The 15,004-nt window shown below is 35.0% G+C and overlaps 1 long non-coding RNA gene across 1 annotated transcript; it reads right to left on the minus strand.

Moving 5' to 3' along the window:
• Positions 1 to 6,017: 6,017 nt before the first annotated feature.
• LOC122447493 lies at positions 6,018 to 14,018 on the minus strand. The gene is made up of 3 exons (XR_006271258.1): positions 13,889 to 14,018; positions 10,117 to 10,123; positions 6,018 to 6,029 (listed from the first exon to the last, which is right to left on the minus strand). It is a non-coding gene; the product is annotated as an uncharacterized LOC122447493 (long non-coding RNA).
• Between the last annotated feature and the right edge of the window lie 986 nt (positions 14,019 to 15,004).

Below are 15,004 nucleotides of genomic sequence, written 5' to 3' on the forward strand. Positions count from 1 at the left end.
TGCCTGGTGTCCTCCACCAGTGTTCAAAGTTGTTTTGTGGAAGTTGTTCAGCATTCAAATGATCTTTTGATAAATTTCTGAGAGAGAAAGTGGTCTCTCCATCCTATACCTTCTCCATCTTACATCTATTCTAGTCAAGAGCTACCTGGAGTAACAGGCATATTTGGCCTTGGAGTACAAAATGAAACAGGTCAAACACTAAGAGAATTATGCCAAGACAACAAGCTGGTCATAACAAACACCCTCTTCCAAAAACACAAGAGAAGATTCTAAACAAGGACATCACCAGATGGTCAATACCAAAATCAGATTGATTATATTCTTTGCAACCAAAGATGGAGAACCTCTATACAGTCAGCAAAAACAGACCAGGAGATGACTGTGGCTCAGGTCATGATCTCCTTATTGCCAGATTCAGACTTCAGTTTAGGAAAGTAGGGAAAACTACTAGACCATTCAGGTATAACCTAAATCAAATCAAGGATTATACAGTGGAAATGAAAACTAGATTCAAGGGATTAGACATGATGGACAGAGTGCCTGAAGAACTATGGACAGAAGTTCATTGTACAGGAGGCAGAGATCAAGACCATCCCCCCAAAAAAGAAATGTAAAAATGTTGTCTAAGGAGGCTTTACAAATAGCTGAGGAAAGAAGAGAAGCTAAAGGCAAAGGGGAAAAGAAAGATATACCCATTTGTATGCAGTCCAAAGAATAGCAAGGAGAGATAAGAAAGCCTTCCTCAGTGATCAATGTAAAGAAATGGAGGAAATCAATAGAATGGAAAAGACTGGAGATCTCTTCATGAAAATTAGAGATACCAGGGGAATATTTCATGTAAATATGAGCACAATAAATGACAGAAATGGTATGGACTTAACAGAAGCAGAAGATATTAAGAGATGGCAAGAATACACAGAAAAGCTAAACAAAAAAAGGTCTTCATGACCCAGATAACCATGATGGTGTATTAATAACCTAGAGCCAGACACCCTGAAATGCAAAGTCAAGAGGGCTTTAAGAAGCATCACTACAAACAAAATTAATGGAGGTGACAGAATTCCAGTTGAGCTATCTCAGAACCTAAAAGATGATTCTGTGAAAGTGTTGCATTCAGTATGTCAGTAAACCTGAAAAACTCAGTAGTATGGCCACAGGAATGGAAAAAGTCAGTTTTCATTCCAATCCCAAAGAAAGGCAATGCCAAAGAATGTTCAAACTTCTGCACAATTGTACTCATGTCACATGCTAGCAAAGTAATGCTTAAAATTCTCCAAGTCAGGCTTCAGTAATACATGAACCATGAACTTCCAGATGTTCAAGCTGGATTTAGAGAAGGCAGAGGAACCAGAGATCTAATTTCCAACATCCATTGGATCATCAAAAAGGCAAGAGAGTTCCAGAAAAATGTCTCCTTTGACTTATTGACTATACCAACGTCTTTGACTCTGTGGATCACAACAGTGTAAAATTCTTCAAGAGATGGGAATATCAGACCACCTGACCTGCCTCCTGAGAAATCTGTATGTAGGTCAAGAAGCAACAGTTAGAACTGGACATCGAACAACAGACTGATTCAAAATTGGGAAAGGAGTATGTCAAGGCTGTATATTAGTTTGTGGCTTTTTTAACTTATATGCAAAGTACATCATATGGAATGCCAGGCTGGATGAAGCACAAGCTGAAATAAAGATTTCTGGGAGAAATATCAATAATCTCAGATATGCATGTGACATCACGCTCATGGCAGAAAGTGAAGAAAACCTAAAGACCCTCTTGATGAAAGTGAGTGAGGAGAGTGAAAAATTTGGTTTAAAACTCAACATGCAAGGTTTTTTTTTTTTTTTATTTCTGTACAAATTGTGGAATTATTTGTTTTAGTTCTCTGAAAAATACTGATGATAGCCTGATAGGGATCACATTGAATCTGTTGATTACTTTGGGCAGTATACTCATTTTCACTACATTGATTCTTCTGATCAATGAACATGGTATATTTCTCCCTTTATTTGTGTCATCTTTCATTTCTTTCATCAGTGCTTTATAGTTTTCTATATATATGTCTTTTGTTTCTCTAGGTAAATTTATTCTTGTTTTTTTTCTTTTTGTCGCAATGGAAAATGGAATTGTTTCCTTAATTTCTCTCTCTGTTTTCTCATTGTTAGTGTCCAGGAATGCAAGGGATTTCTCTGTATTAATATTATAACCTGCAAATTTACTGTTTCATTGATTAACTCTATAATTTTTTTGTGGAGTCTTTAGGGTTTTCTATGTAGAGTATCATGTCATCTGCAAACAGTGAGAGTTTTGCTTCTTCTTCCTTTCCAATCTGGATTCCTTTTGTTTTTTTTTTCTCTGATTGCTGTGGCTAAAACTTCCAAAACTATGTTGAATAGTAGTGATGAGAGTGGGCACCCTTGTCTTGTTCCTGACTTTAGGGGAAATGCTTTCTATATTTGACCATTGAGGATAATGTTTGCTGTGGGTCTATCATATACAGCTTTTATTATATTCATGTATGTTCCTTCTATGCCTGCTTTCTGTAGGATTTTTATCATAAATGGATGTTGAATTTTGTCAAAGGCTTTCTCTGCATCTATTGAGAAAACCAATGGCTTTTATCTTTCAATTTATAATGTGGTGCATCACACTGATTGATTGGTGAATATTGAAGAATCCTTGCATCTCTGGGATAAAGCCCACTTGGTCATGATGTATGATCTTTTTAATATGTTGTTGGATTCTGTTTACTAGAATTTTGTTGAGGATTTTTCATCTATGTTCATTGGTGATATTGGCCTGTAGTTTTCTTTTTTGTGGCATCTTTGTCTGGTTTTGGTATTAGGGTGATGGTGAACTCATAGAATGAATTTGGAAGTTTACTTTCCTCTGCAATTTTCTGGAAGAGTTTAAGTAGGATAGGTGTGAACTCTTCTCTAAATTTTTGGTAGAATTCACCTGTGAAGTCATCTGATCCTGAGTTTTGTTTGTTGGAAAATTCTTTATTAAGTTTCAATTTCCATGCTTGTGATGGGTCTGTTAAGATTTTCTATTTCTTCCTGGTTCAATTTTGGAAGGTTATACTTTTCTAAGAATTTGTCCACTTCTTCCAAGTTGTCCACTTTATTGTCATATAGTTGCCGACAGTAGTCTCTTACGAGCTTTTGTATTTCTGTGTTGTCTGTTGTAATTTCTCCATTTTAGTTTCTAATTTTGTTGATTTAATTCTTCTCCCTTTTTTTCTTGATTAGTCTGGCTAATGTTTTGTCTATTTTACTTATCTTCTCAAAGAACCAGTTTTTAGTTTTGTTAATTTTTTCTATAGCCTTCTTTATTTCTTTTTCACTTCTTTCTGCCTTAATTTTTATGATTTGTTTTCTTCTGCTAACCTTGGGGTTCTTCCTTTTTTCTTTTTCTAGTTGTTATAGGTGTAAAGTTAGGTTATTTATTTGATTTTTCTCTGTGATGGCAGGGTATGGGCCCAATGCTCCAGTGCCATTCATTTTCAGGGTTAGTTGATTCAACAGGTGAGTTGTTAAACACTCCTTAGTGGTCTCTGATTTCCATAGCCACCATCCTGCTTGGATAGCCAAAGCAATCTTGATAAAGAAGAATGAAAGTGGAGGAATCAATCTGCCTGGCTTTAGACTATGCTACAAAGCTACAGTCATCAAGACAGTGTGGTACCAGCGCAAAGACAGGAATACAGATCAATGGAACAAAATAGAAAGCCCACAGATAAATCCACACAGCTATGGATATCTTATCAAAATCACTGCAGATGGTGACTGCAGCTATGAAATTAAAAGATGCTTGCTCCTTGGAAGAAAAGTTGTGACCAACCTAGACAGCATATTAAAAGGCAGAGACATTATTTTGCCAACAAAACTCTGTCTAGTCAAAGCTATGTTTTCTCCAGTAGTCATTGATGGATGTTTGAGTTGGACTGTAAAGAAAGTTGTGTGCCAAAGAATTGATGCTTTTGAACTGTGATGTTGGAGAAGACTCTTGTGAGTCTCTTGGACAGCAAGGAGATCCAACCAGTCCATCCTAAAGGAAATCAGTCCTGAATATTCATTGGAACGACTGATACTGAAGCTGGAACTCCAATAATTTGGCCACCTGATGCAAAGAACTGACTTATTAGAAAAGACCTTGATGCTGGGAAAGATAGAAGGCAGAAGCAGAAGTGGGCAACAGAAGATGAGATGGTTGATGGCATCACCGACGTGATGTACGTGAGTTTGAGTAGGTTCCAGGAGTTGGTGATAGACGGGGAGGCCTGGTGTGCTGCAGTCCAGGGGGTTGCAAAGAGTCAGACACGACTGAGCAACTGAACTGAACTGAACTGGATGCTCTGTAAGTAGTGAAATTGTGAATCATGAGAAGACACAGAAATGTAATGTAGTCCTCTTTATTTAATATTCATATTTTATCAATTTTCCTTGGGAATATTGACTTCATTTTAATTTTAAATATTAGCTTAATTTTAAAACACATTATTAACATATACTTTAAACAATGATTAATCATGATGATAAAATGTTAATCATTTTTATAAGTAAACAATACATGTCAAAAATATTATACATTTTGCTCTTGAAGTATATACTTAATTGAATAAATTCAGTAGGGATTATTTTTCAGAAAATAGACTATTCATTTGATTGTACACATGAAATGGATAAAAATGTGTTACATATGTCAAAACTTCAGAGTAAAAATATTTCTGAAATATCTCTATAGCAACAGTACTCATTTTGAAAACAATTAGAATATTTTTAGTGTATTGATATGGAACCAAACTTGGAACGATTCATTTTTTGGAAGCTATTTTTTGACATAAATAGTAAGACATTTCCTTGAATGACTGAAAAGTCTTGAAGATACAGAGAACAGTTATTAACCAACCAAGTCTTAACTATCTTAAAATTAAATTATACAAATATTTGAGTTAATTAGACTTTTATATCTACAGAGCCAAGACTTTTACCAATTATTTAGACATTTTATGCTTAATTAAAATATTTTTTCTAAAACTTATAAGACACTGCAGTGAGTTATCCATAATTCTTCATTAAATTATAGAAAAAAATAATATGACAATGGGCATATTAGTAGCAAAAACCAAATAACTATAATATTCTATGATACTCTTGTTGCTATAAAATATCTATGTAATTCTAAGTATTTGAAACATATATAAATATAAGAATGAACAAAAATGTCATGACAAGAACTTTCAGTTCAGTTCAGTTCAGTCACTCAGTCATGTCTGACTCTTTGTGACCCCATGAATAGCAGCACGCCGGGACACCCTGTCCATCACCAACTCCCGGAGTTTACCCAAACTCATGCCCATAGAGTCAGCGATGCCATCTAGCCATCTCATCCTCTGTCGTCCCCTTCTCCTCCTGCCCCTAATCCCTCCCAGCATCAAGGTCTTTTCGAATGAGTCAACTCTTCGCATGAGGTGGTCAAAGTATTGGAGTTTCAGCTTCAGCATCAGTCCTTCCAATGATCACCCAGGACTGATTTCCTTTAGGATGGACTGGTTGGATCTCCTTGCAGTCCAAGGGATTCTCAAGAGTCTTTTCCAATATCACAATTCAAAAGCATCAATTTTTCGGCACCCAGCTTTCTTTACAGGCCAACTCTGACATCCATACATGACCACTGGAAAAACCATAGCCTTGACCAGATGGGCCTTTGTTGGCAAAGTAATGTCTCTGCTTTTTAATATGCTATCTAGGTTGGTCATAACTTTCCTTCCAAGGAGTAAGCATGTTTTAATTTCATGGCTGCAGTCACCATCTGCAGTGATTTCGGAGCCCAAAAAAATAAAGTCTGACATGGTTTCCACTGTCTCTCCATCTATTTCCCGTGAAGTGACGGGACCAGATGCCATGATCTTAGTTTTCTGAATGTTATGCTTTAAGCCAACTTTTCCACTCTCCTCTTTCACTTTCATCAAGAGGCTTTTTGGTTCCTCCTCACTCTCTGCCATAAGGGTGGTGTCATCTGCATATCTGAGGTTATTGATATTTCTCCCGGCAATCTTGATTCCAGCTTGTGCTTCTTCCAGCCCAGTGTTTCTCATGATGTACTCTGCATATAAGTTAAATAAGCAGGGTGACAATATACAGCCTTGACATACTCCTTTTCCTATTTGGAACCAGTCTGTTGTTCAAGAGCTTTACAATTTGCCAAAGCATATAAAGCTTTAGTTTAGCAGTTTAAAAAGTAATATAGTTCAAAGTTTAAAAGTTTTGAAAGCAGGGCTATGATAAAAAGGAAGAGAAAAAGCCAATCAAAGCAGAGTCAAGTCACGAATGTAAAAATCCCTAAACAAATGCAATTAAAAATAAAACCATCAGAATCTTCTTTTTCCAGCTCTATACTGCTCATTGCAAAGACAGCCAAAATGCTCCAAAGAGCAGTGAGTGGCATGCAGACTACCCCTTTACTCTGAATGTTAGATTACATTTCACTTTCTCTATTCAATTCATTTTATTTGCTATTCCTAGTGCTTGTGTGTCTTTTTCCTGTAATAACAACCATCAGTTATCCACTTAATATAAAATTCCACCTTTAGGTCATGTCTAACTCAATGCAATTGAAAATAATTCTGTCTATTGGAAATTTCATCCCAGACAACAATTACATTCTATGAAGAAGAATGCAATTTCCTCAGGCTCAAGCCCTAAGAAGCCTGAGGCTTAAATACAGTCAAGGATATTTTTTCCCCTCTTTGTATTGTTTCTTGCTAAAATAGCATGCTTGTCAAAGCCGTCTAAATGTGTAGATAGATAGACAGGCAGGAAGACTTTCAGTTTGATATGTCAAGGAGGTAGACAGCATCACCTGTAGTCACAGTTCACTATCTTGGCAGATTTGGTTTCAGAGGCATCAAAGCTCACTCACCTTTTATTGACACAAACAGGAAAGAAGGAATGTGAGGCTTATTGGACACATAAGACCTCAAAAAAAGTACACGCATATGTGAAAAGATTTCTGCCTGCTCTTAATGGGGAATTAATTATCCACTTTCATGAATTTGAAGTCTGTATATGAAGGAAAGGAAAACCTTCACTTGTCACTTATCACAAAATCAGCAAATGCTATTAAAAATGATACCCAGTGGTAGAAGAGATTTGCCACAAAAGTTTCATTAAAAATTCAGTCTGAATGTATCTGACCCTCCCTTGATTTAAAATGCCTGGCCTATTTTATCTTATGCTTCAGTGGAGACCTGCATTTATTCAAATGTTTAGTGTATGCCACCTGTGATTCTCAAAGTGTTATCTGTGGATTGTCTTTTTAATCCTTCATGGTTAAGTGTCCTTTCATGGTGAAGTATCCATGCTTTTAAAAAGCCTGCAGATAATCCAAATATGCATAAATGTTTGAGAACACAAAAATAGGAGAATTACAGAAGAATGAACATTATGGGCAAAGCAATATGCTCTCTGTATGCATATGTGTATTTCTGTTGCCATCCCTAATCAAGGAAAATAAAGATGAAGTTTATTGTCATTCCACTCCTTGAGAGTTCACATTATTATAGGAGAGGTAAAAGGATAAGTAGATTGTAAGATTATGTAAACAATAGGTATACAAAAGAAGGAGTGACAATATCTATGTGTAAGATGAGAGAGATTCACCAGGCGTGGTATATTTGAATTCATTTTTGGTGACTGATCACCAGTTTGTCAGATGATGACACATGTCAGGAATAAAACAATAGGTAGAAGAAAGTGCATAAACTTGTCAGCAGGCATGGCACATCAACTGAATAATACATCTTGAAAATGAACAGAAAGTGGTCTGAAGGAGAAACAGAAACAGAGGGGTGAGACTGCACACTGCAACATGGTTTCATCTTTCTGAACCATTCTCTGTTCCCCAAACTGGTGGTAAATTTTGTTAAAACTAAAAGAAAATTCTTTTATTTGTAAAAATAGAGAAAGATATAGAGATAAATAGATATTTAGATAGAATCAGTGAGTCATAATCTCAAATGCAGAATTTTTCCCTCAATAAAAAATTACTGTTCTTTATATCGGTGCTTATTGGACCTAAAGTTTGCCATATATTAACAAGGGGTATCAAGAAATTACTTATGTTTATTCATTCAGAGAATCTTTGCTTTTTTAAACTTTATTGACCAATAATTGATACACAACTACTGGACATATTTAATATATTCAATTTGATGAGTCCAAAGATGTGCCTACTCTAGTGAAGCCATCACCACAATTGAGTTAGTAAACATACCCATTATCTTCAAAAGTTTTACCCTGTTCCTTTGATTTTGTGTGTGTATGTGTGTGTGCTAAGAATTTGTTTTTGTTTAATTGCTAAGTCATGTCAGATTCTTTGTGACCCCATGGACCACAGCACACCAGGCTTCTCTGTCCTTCACTATCTTCCAGAGTTTGCTCAAACTCATTACCATTGAATTGGTGATGACATCACCAACCATCCAAACATTTCATCCTCTGTCACCCCCTTCTCCTCCTACTCTCAATCTTTCCCAGCATCAGGGTCTTTCCAATGAGTCAGTTCTTCACATCAGGTGGCCAAAGTATTGGTGTTTCAGCTTCAGCATCAGTCCTTCCAATGAATATTCAGAGTTGATATTCTTTAGGATTGACTGATTTAATCTTCTTGCTGTCCAAGGGACTCTATTAAGTGTTAAGAATACTTTACATGAAATCTAGCCTCCTAACAAATTTCTAGGTGTATAATATTGAAATATTAACTATGTGTACATTGTTTCATGGACGATCTCTAGAATGTATTCATTTTGCATAACTGAAACTTTATATCAATTGAATAAGAACATCCCATATCCCATTTCTTCCAACCCCTGGCAAGCACAGTTTTACTGTCTGTTTCTGTGATTTTGCCTCTGAGTTCTTTCATAAAATAGAAATGTCCTTCTGTGATGACTGAGTTCACTTAACATAACAGCCTCCATGTTTATCCATGCTGTTGTATATGACAGAATTTCTTTGTCTTTTAAGGATGAATGATATTCTATTGTATGTATATACAAATTTTCTTAATCCATTCATCCTTGGATTAACATTTAATTGTTTGCATGTCTTGACTATTTTGAATAATGCTGATATATGCATATTAGTGTGTAATTAGCACGTCAAGATCCTGATTTCAATTCTTTTGGATACGTACCCAGGGATTGAACTGCTGGATAATATGGTAGTTTTACTTTTAATTTTTCCTTTTTTAAAAATTTTATTTCTTTTTTAATTGAAGGATACTTGCTTTACATAATTTTCTTTTCTGTCAAACATCAACATGAATCAGCCCTCCCTTCCTCTTGAACCTCCCTCTCATCTCCCTCCCCATCCCACCCCTCTAGGTTGAAAAAGAGCCCGTTTGAATTCCCTGAGACATACAGTAAATTCTCATTTGCTATCTATTTTACATATGGTAATGTAAGTTTCCATTTTACTCTGCCTGTACAACTCAACTTATCCTTCCCTCTCCCCATGTCCATAAGTCTGTCTCTATGTTTATTTCTCCATTGATGCCTTGCAAATAAATTCATCTGTATCATCATTTGAGATTCCATATATACATACATTAGTATATGGTATTTCTTTATTATTCCAAAATAGTATTAATATTCTCCTGAAACCAAGGTATATTTTTCATCATTATGATGCTCTTGATTGCTCAAATTTAGAATGATGTCTCTTCTCTACTTTCATTCTAATATGTATATTATTTTCTCAAATTAAAAAACAAACAAACAAACAAACAAATCTCTTCCTTTCATTAACTTCCTACCCATCAAGTCATTAGCTACTTTCAGTTCAGCTCATTTCAATCTCTCAGTAATGTCCAAATCTTTGCGACCCCATGGACTGCAGCTTCCCTGTCCATCACCAACTCCCGGAGCTTGCTCACACTCATGTCCATCGAGTCCGTGATACCATTCAACCATCTTATCCTTTGTCATCCCTTCTCCTGACTTCAATCTTTCCCAGCATCAGGGTCTTCTCCAATGAGTCAGTTCTTCACATCAAGTGGCCAAATTATTGGAGTTTCAGCTTTAGCATAGCCCTTCCAATGAATATTTAGGACTGATTTCCTTTAGGATTGACTGGTTTGATCTTGTAGCCCAAGGGACTCTCAAGAGTATTCTGCAACACCACAGTTCAAAAGCATCAATTCTTCAGTGTTCAGCTATCTTTGTGGTCCAACTCTCACATCAATCCATGACTACTGGAAAAACCATAGTTTTGTCTAAACAGACCTTTTGTGGCAAAGTGATGTTTCTGCTTTTTAGTATACTGTCTATGTTGGTCCTAACTTTTCTTCCAAGGAGCAAGTGTCTTTTAATTTCATGGCTGCAGTCACCATCTGCAGTGATTTTGGAGCTGAAGAAAATAAAATCAGTCACTGTTCTTTTCCAATCATGATTCCTTTCATTTCATTTTATTCTCTTATTGGTGTAGCTAGGACTTCCAAAACTTTGTTGAGTAATAGTGGAGACAGTGGACACCCTTGTCTTATTCCTGATGCTTTTGCTTTTCTTGGTTTTCTCACTACCGAGAATAATGTTTGCTATGGGCTTATCATATGGCCTTTACTATGTTGAAGTAGATTACTTCTATGCCCATTTTTGGTAGAGTTTTAATCATAAATGGATGCTGAATTTTGTCAAAGGCTTTTTCTGCATTTATTGAGATTATCATTTGTTTTTTTATCATTCAATTTGTTAATTTGGTGTATCACTGATTAATTTGCATATATTGAAGAATGCTTGCATCCCTGGAATAAATCCAACTTGATCATAGAGTATCAGCTTTAATGTTTGTTGAATTCTGTTTGCTAGAATTTTGTTGAGGATTTTTGCATCTATGTTCATTAGTGATATTGGCCTGTAGTTTTCTTTTTTGTGTGTTGTCTTTGTCTGGTTTTGATATCAGAATAATGGTGGCCTTATAGAATAAATTTGGAAGTGTTCTTTCCTCTGTAATTTTTTGAAAGAATTTTAGAAGGATAGGTATTAGCTCTCCTCTAAATGTTTGATAGAATTCACCTATGAAGCTATCTGGTCCTGGACTTTTGTGTTTTGGGAGATTTTTTATAATAGTTTTGATTCCAGTGTTTATAATTGAGTTGTTCATAATTTCTATTTCTTCTTGGTTCAGTCTTGGAAGATTGAACTATTCTAAGAATCTGTCCATTTCTTCCAAGTTATCTATTTTATTGCCACATAGCTGCTCCTAATAATCTCTTATAATCTTTTGTATTTCTGCCTTGTCTGCTGTACCTCTCCTTTTTCATTTCTGACTTTGTTGACTTGATTCTTCTCTTTTTTTCTTGATGAGTCTGCCTAAAAGTGTGTCAATTTTGTTCATCTTCTCAAAAAACCAGCTTTTAGTTTGATTAATCTTTACTATATTTCTTTAGTTTATTTTTCATTTACTTCTGCTCTCTTTATGATTGTTTCCTTCTGCTAATTTTGTTTTGTTGTTGTTGTTGTTGTTTTTCCAGTTGTTTTAGGTGTAAAGTTAGGTTGTCTGTTTGATATTTTTCTTGTTTCTTGCAGCAGGATTGTATTGCTATAAACTTCCCTCTTAGAACTGCTTTTGTTGTAACCCATAGATTTTTAGTTGTCATGTTTTCATTTTCACTTGTTTCTAGGAATTTTTTTAATTTCATTTTTGACTTCTTCAGTAACCTGTTCATTTTTTAGACATATTGTTTGATCTCCACGTGTTTATGATTTTTAGTTTATTTTTTTCCCTGTAAACGATATCTCATCTCATAGCATCTCTACTTTTAACTTTTTGAAGAGCTGTCATACTATTTTCCATAGTGGTTGTACTATTTTACATTCCCACCAATAATGTACAAGGATTCCAAGGTTAATACTAAGATTAATACTTATTTTTTGTTTTCTTCAGAACAGTGATTTTAACAGATACGAGATGATATCTCATTATGATTTTGACTTCAATTTCCCTGATGAGTGATGTTGAGAACCTTTTTTTATATACCAGGGACAAGTTTGTATGGTTTGTTGGAAATGCCTGTTCAAGTCTTTTGTTTCTTTAAAGGGAGAATTGTTTGTGTTTTTTCTTTTCTTTTCTTTTCTTTCTTTCTTTCTTTCTTTCTTTTCTTTTTTTTTTGCTATTGAGTTGTAAAAGCTCATTATACATTTTAGATATTAATTACTCAACAAAGTTATGATCTGTAAATATTTTCCCCCATTTTGTGTATTGCCCTTTCCTTCTTCTGAGTTTTCCTTTGCTGTGCAGAAGCTTTGAAATTAATGAAGTTCCATTTGGCTGTCTTTGTTTTCATTGCCTATGATTTTTGTGTCATACCTAAGAAATCAAAGCTAATGTCGTACATCTCTTCCCCTATATTTTATTTGGAGATTTTAGACTTTCAGGTCCTACATAGCCATTAACCCATTTGAAGTTGATTTCTGCGTGTAGTGTAAAATAAGAATTTACTTTTATTCTTTCACATGTCAATATCCAGTTTTCCTAACACCATTTCTTGAAGAGACTATCATTTCCACTGTTTATTCTTGGAAACTCTGTCAAAAATTACTGCCAATGTTATAAAACCCTCTACAAAACTGAACATTTGGGGGAAAAAATCATAAAGACAGTATAGCTTTTGATTATCAACAAAGTGGATCATATCAATGCAAAGTCTGTGGAAATATAAAAATAGAGCACCAGCAAAAAAGCATAATTAAAATAGAAGAGGAAGCTATCCTTGATCCTCATGGGAATTTCAAAATATAGTGCTTACTTTATTTAGATTTTATCTGAAAACAACAGAATCACATAATACACAGAAGTGTCCAAAGTGGTCAATTTATGCTAATGTTGCAATGTTTACTGTATTAAAGTCTGATGTCTAATGAACAAAAGTGAATCAGGTTCAAATTGCAGTTGAGACATCAGGTATGGAAAGATTAATATTAGATTTAGGGAGGAAGAGCAGATTGCTAAAATTCTCCTTTTGATTTATAAGTTTCTCCATGATCTGGCTTAAATAAATTCTTTCCTATATTCATCTCCTTTCAGAGCTCCACTTAGATTAAGTGAGCTTCTGTTTCTTAACCATTCCAAATGTTATTCACATATTAGATCAAATACAACCTCTCCTGAGATATTTCCCCGGGTATTCTAGCTAAAGTTTTCTTGTATTTAGTACATTTATATTGAAAATCTTCTCTACAGCATTTATCATTCTGTTGTCATCCCTTGATGTATAATTATGTTCATGTACACAGCAAAGCCTAAATATACACATATTCAAGACAAAGTAGCAAATAAAAATAGTATTTATCAGTGTTTGACCTATTAGAATTTTCCACAAGGAGTTTTTATTACTTATTGAATTCATTCAACTTATCTAAAACAAAATGTCATAATATGATTCCATGAATATTTTAAAATCTTACCAATGAATGCACTTTACATATTACAATATTGCAAAAATAGAGGTTAAAAAAAACTAGACTGACATTATTTATGAACATTAATATTAAAATGTGGACACAATGCTAACAAGTAAAATTCAATGGGACAACTAAAAAGTCTATAAGGAATAGTCTAAAACAGGACCACGTCAGACACAGGACCCTATCAACATTCAATAAAGGATATTTAATATTTTAAAAGTTGAAATAAAACAATACCCTAACATATCAAGAAAAACTACCTATATAAGCTTTTTAACAGATGCTGAAAAGGTATTTGAAAAAATTCAACATTTATTCTTAAATAAATAAGCAAACTTGTAAGAAATTTTAAAATCTATAGTTGTCTATAAGGAAAGAGAGGAGCATTACTGAGCATGTTTCTGCCCACCAGAACAAGACTTAGTTTCCCCCTCAGACAGTTTCTCCCATCAGGAAGCTTCCATAAGCTTCTTATCCTTCTCCATCAGAGGGAAGACAGACTGAAAACCACAATCACAGAAAACTAACCCATCTGACCTCATGGAGCACAGGCTGGTCTAAATCAGTGAAACAATGAGTCATGCCATGTAGGACCACCCAAGACAGAGAGGTCATGGTGGAGAGTTCTAACAAAATGTGTTCCACTGGAGAAGGGAATGGCAAACCATTTCAGTATTCTTGCCTTGAGAATCCCATGAACAGTAGGAAAAGGCAGAAATATAGGACACTGAGATATGAACTCCCCAGGTCAGTAGGTGCCTGATATGCGACTGGATATCAATGGAGAAATAACTCTATAAAGAATGAAGAGACAGAGTCAAAGCAGAAACAACATTTAGTTGTGGATGTCTGGCAATGGAAATAAAGTCTGATGCTATAAGTAGCAATATTGCATAGGAACCTGGAATGTTAGGTCCATGAATCAAGGCAAATTGGAAGTGGTAAAACAGGAGATGGCAAGAGCGAACATCAACATTTTAAGAATCAGTGAACTAAAATGGACCAGAAAGGGTGAATTTAAATCAGATGACCATTATATCTACTACTGTGGGCAAGAATCCCTAATAAGAAATGGAGTAGCCATCATAATCAACAAAAGAGTCTGAAATGCAGTACTTGGATGAAATCTCAAAAACAACAAAATGATCTGTGTTCATTTCCAAGGCAAACCATTCAATATCACAGTAATCCAAATCTATGTCCCTACCAGTAATACTGAAGACATGAAGTTGAACGGTTTTGTGAAGATCTACAAGAACTTCTAAAACTAACACCCTAAAAATCATCCTTTTCACTATAGGGGATTGAAGTGCAAAAGTAGGAAGTCAAGAAATACCTGAAGTAACAGGCAAATTTGGCCTTGGTGTACGGAATGAAGCATGGCAAAGGCTAATAGACTTTAGCCAAGAGAATGCACTGGTCATAGCAAACACCCTCCTCCAAAAACACAAGAGAAGACTCTACACATGGACATCACCAGATGGCCAATACTGAAATAAGATTGATAATATTATTTGCAGCTAAAGATGGAGAAGC

Source organism: Cervus canadensis, chromosome 9, assembly GCF_019320065.1.
Source record: "Cervus canadensis isolate Bull #8, Minnesota chromosome 9, ASM1932006v1, whole genome shotgun sequence".
NCBI classification, from domain to species: domain Eukaryota; kingdom Metazoa; phylum Chordata; class Mammalia; order Artiodactyla; family Cervidae; genus Cervus; species Cervus canadensis.